The sequence below is a fragment of the Haliotis cracherodii genome, unplaced genomic scaffold (genome assembly GCF_022045235.1).
Source record: "Haliotis cracherodii isolate W230 unplaced genomic scaffold, xgHalCrac1.p SCAF_4, whole genome shotgun sequence".
In the NCBI taxonomy this organism is placed as follows: Eukaryota; Metazoa; Mollusca; class Gastropoda; order Lepetellida; family Haliotidae; genus Haliotis; species Haliotis cracherodii.
The window spans coordinates 63,826,041-63,831,125 of record NW_027266297.1 but is presented as its reverse complement, the minus strand read 5'-3'; positions in this window follow the sequence as shown (position 1 = coordinate 63,831,125).

Sequence of the window (5,085 nt, the reverse complement as noted above, 5' to 3'; positions counted from 1 at the left end):
CATTTGTCGACATCTCAGCACGTTGGAGTTGCTTAAATGAGTTCCTGCTTTGCCAAAATCAATATCTTTATGTCCATGGGTTCCCCAATGAAACATTATCGATCTGCGTGTTCTCCCCGGTGTGGATCTTCCCGGCTCAAAACGCGTCATTCGCCAGCAAGGTGCATTGATGTCCAAACTCAGACAAGAAAGTTCTTTTTAGTCAAAGAACAGGACGTCTTCGTCACCGCGATTTGTGCAAAGCTTTTCATGGTTTCTTCCGCCATCTCGACATCGGGTCATCACGGCACACGCTTTGCAGTTTTGTTCGCCCTCCCCCTGGAATCTTGGTTAGATGTGTAATTACCAAATAATTTCCCGTCTCATTACATTCCTGATTACGCTACCTAGTTACATGTCTAATTATCAAATAATTTCCCAGTAATTACTGACATGTCTGGTAATCTGGCCTCCTAATCGCATGTCTGGTCACCTAACCTCTTTATGACATGTCTGGTTATCTGACCTAGTGACATGCCTCCTTGTGAGATGTCTGGTCACCTGACCTCATAGTTAGATGTCTGGTTATCTGACCTCATTGTGACATGTCTGGTTACCTGACCTCCTAGTTAAATGTCTGGTTATCTGACCTCTTAGTAAGATGTCTGGTTACCTGACCTCCTAGTTAGATGTCTGGTTACCTGGCCTCCAAGTGGCATTTCTGGTTTATCTGACCTCCTATTGACATGTCTGGTTTATCTGACCTCCTAGTTAGATGTCTGGTTACCTGGCCTCCAAGTGGCATGTCTGGTTTATCTGACCTCCTAGTTAGATGTCTGGTTACCTGGCCTCCAAGTGGCATGTCTGGTTACCTGGCCTCCTATTGACATGTCTGGTTTATCTGACCTCCTATTGACATGTCTGGTTTATCTGACCTCCTAGTTAGATGTCTGGTTACCTGGCCTCCAAGTGGCATGTCTGGTTTATCTGACCTCCTAGTTAGATGTCTGGTTACCTGGCCTCCAAGTGGCATGTCTGGTTACCTGGCCTCCTATTGACATGTCTGGTTTATCTGACCTCCTATTGACATGTCTGGTTTATCTGACCTAGTCACATGTCTACATTATCATACCTAGTGACATGTCTGGTTTATCTGACCTCCTATTGACATGTCTGGTTTATCTGACCTAGTCACATGTCTGCTTTATCTGACCTAGTCACATGTCTGCTTTATCTGACCTCCTATAGACATGTCTGGTTTATCTGACCTAGTCACATGTCTGCTTTATCTGACCTAGTCACAGGTCTGGTTTATCTGACCTAGTCACATGTCTGCTTTATCTGACCTAGTCACATGACCTCTTAGTGACATGTCTGGTTTATCTGACCTAGTGACATGTCTGGTTTATCTGACCTAGTGACATGTCTGGCTATCAGACCTAGTCACAGTTCTGATTATCTGACCTCCTCGTGACATGTCTGGTTTATCTGACCTAGTGACATGTCTGGCTTATCTGACCTAGTGACATGTCTGGTTTATCTGACCTAGTGACATGTCTGGTTTCTCTGACCTAGTGACATGTCTGGTTCTCTGACCTAGTGACACGTCTGGCTATCTGACCCAATTAAAGGTCTGGCTATCAGACTTAGTCACAGTTCTGATTATCTGACCTCCTCGTGACATGTCTGGTTACCTGGCCTCCTGACACCAGAACTTCGGCATGACGAGCGAACGCTTTATCCACTAGGCTACCCGATCGCCCATCTGAAAACCTGAATCTAAATATTGAAACATCTGAAGCGCGAGGCATCTTATTGTTTTTATAAGGTATTTTTTTTTTTTAAATAATCAGCTGACTAAGGCATCTGCGTACATTAACTTTGGATGTGTGGGTTATACGGAAAAAAAAGTAGGCATGGAAACACATTGCGATTTGCTTCGCGTCTTGAGTCTGTGCAAGTTAGGCGAGTGGGGATGAAAGTATGACTAAATTAGTATGACCTCATGAGTGACGACCTGTTGGTTGGTTTGTTGTTTTACGCCGCACTGAGCAATATTCCAGCTATATGACGCCGGTCTGCAAATAATCGAATCTGGACCAGACAATCCAGTGATTGATATCATGAGCATAGATCCACGCAATTGGGATCGATGACATGCTTTCACCAAGTCAGCGAGCCTGACCACCCGATCCTGTTAGTCGCCTTTTACGACCAGCATAGTCGCCTTTCACGGCCAGCATGGGTTGCTGAAGAGCTATTCTAACCCGGATCTTCACGGGCCGTTACGACTTGTCTCTTGTGAAACCAGGTTCAAATATCGCACACTTCATTAATGACTGTTTCAAACCCATCTCCGAATACGTTGTTATCCCCATGTCTAAATCGTGTACACCAATCGAAGAACGTAACTGTGCTTTAGATAAAGTTAAATAAAAATAAATATATACCGAAATTAAATAATCTTTCAAAACATATTCATCTCTTCGACTTTAAGGTCGCGATTCACAATTTGCGCGTGCATGTTCATGCACGGATTATTGGTTGTGTTTGTTGGGAGCATGACACTCACACACGTGTTTTTTTCTGAATGTGAACAGCATACAATTATTGTTTAGCTTTCAGGTGCTCATTATAACACTTTTGTTGAACCGTAAATAACGCTTCCGCAGTGCCAGGACTTGCTGAAAATCAATGTATACGTGCCGTGGATATGCTGCAAACAGGAATGGCGCAAAACGAAATTGTCAGACATTTAATATACATCGAAACATGATATAATCTTTTGGAGACGCTATCTACAGCAAGGCAACATTCATGACCTGCCACGTGCTGGTCGTCCAACAAGACAACCATATTCGGTTGGTGCATCTACGGAATCCCCAACAGAACGTGTCTTGGGATGAGATGGTATGGTGCTTACGACAGGACCGGAACCTGCTGGTAATGTCAGATCATTTGAACCATGACCTGCAACATTCATGACCTGCCACGGGCCGGTCGTTCAACAAGACAACCATATTCGGTTGGTGCATCTACGGAATCCCCAACAGAACGTGTCTTGGGATGAGATGGGTCGCTACCTACGACAGGACCGGAACCTGCTGGTAATGCCAGATCATTTGGGCCAATCTTCGGCTGCTTTTGGAACAACACCCCCAAGGCTTCTTTCAAACATTTGGTGTCTTCAATGAGCCGCCGCTACCTCGACTGTTTCAACGCAAGTGGTGGTCACATCCGATATTGACATTGTTAATTGAGTTGCTACACCACCCCTCTTTTTGGGGTTGTCGCTCTGTCTCCAGCTACCGGGTTAGGGTTTCGTCAATGATTTTGTAATGATAAAACATTGACCAGGCGAATGAACGAATATCATATTATTTTCATAAACATAACATTTACATAACTTTATATGAAGCAGTTACCTTTTTCCGTTAGTATAAACGAAACCACATATTCATGCTTATTAACCATGAATTCAAACAATATCAGTTATTTACGTCATAGTCGTGTCAATTCGATCATTTTACTTTGCATCATTGGCATGTCTGCGTGAAATGTCCGTGTATGAAACCAAGCTTACTCACCATGAACAGCAACACCATCAGTTGTTTTAATCTTTTTTAATTCATGACTTTTACGTGTCGATTAAAGACATCTCAGTTGAATCTATGCATAACATCTTATGAATTACTGCGGTCAGCCGGGGCGTGCTTAGGACATAGCTTCCTTATACCAGGAAAACTCGACATGGTGATTATTGTTTTAACTTGTTTACAACAAAGTAATGTGATTTGTTTGTTTGTTTGTTTGTTGTTTAACGCCGAACTGAGCAGTATTCCAGCTATATGACGGCGGTCTGTAAATAATCGAGTCTGGACCAGACAATCCAGTGATTGACATCATGAGTATCGATCCACGCAATTGGGATACGATGACATGCATCAACCAAGTCAGCGAGTCTGACCACCCGATCCCGTTAGTCGCCTCTTAGAACAAGCACAGTGGCTTTTTACGGCAAGCATGGGTTGCTGAAGACCTGATCTATCACGGATTTTCGCGGGTCCAAAGTAATATGAAATCCGTATTAATACGGCTGTGCGTCAAGGCCGCCTGTGTTGATTCGCAGTTCACTTGGTGTTTGGCGTCACGTAACAGTATGTAGTAACAGTAAAACACTGAAGGAGAGTGAGTGAGTATGGTTTTCGCCGCTTTTAGCAATATTCAAGCAATATCACGGCAGGGGACACCAGAAATGCTGAAGGAGAGGATGCTTGTGTGTGACCCGTCGTGCTTACACGTTGGTTTGTGAAATATTAAGGCAGCCAGGCAGGCATTGAGTAACAAAACAGACGGTTATCCAACGTTTCTTTGCCCAAATTCAACAGACGTTGGGCCGACGTCAAAACAACGTTTGCCCACCCTAAGAGCTACCGTTGGCCCAACGTCTGAATGCTTGCTGGGTATAATAGCAAATAATATATTTTACCAAAGCCACGAAACAAAGTATGTATTCTTACGGTGTTCCCCAAAAGTAAATATGACAGCAGTAATAATTTAGGAATTAATTATTTAAAAAAAAAATCACTTATGTAAATATTTCTCGTCTGCTGTCTGCTTGGTGGGCGCAGCTAGCTTGCTTTGAATGTTTTCCAGTAGTATCATGGCGTGTGAGCTAGATGTTCAAGAAAAATGGTTTACCATGTTGAAATGCATGCCCTGATATGGTAGTGACAAACCAGAAACATGATTCAGGTGAATCCGGGATGTGAACCCAAGATAATAGGTTTCTGGGGCGCCAAATGAGCGCAACTCTGCACAGCGAGTTGCGGTGATTTAAGAGTGGGCTTTTTTTTACTCCTCTCCATTTTTTACAGATAAACATTAGGAACATATTGTTGATAAAAGGGACCAAAGTTCTCAAAGAAATTATTTTGTTGTGGCATAAATCTCAAATTGTTCAGGTTTCATCGTGTCCTTGTGATATTTTGATATTTGTGTCTTATCAAATTTCCATGTGTTTAACTTTTAGGTTCATAGAAACTTCGCCCAGACTCAGTTATTTACAGACCACTGTCATATAGCTGGAATATTACTGAATGTGGC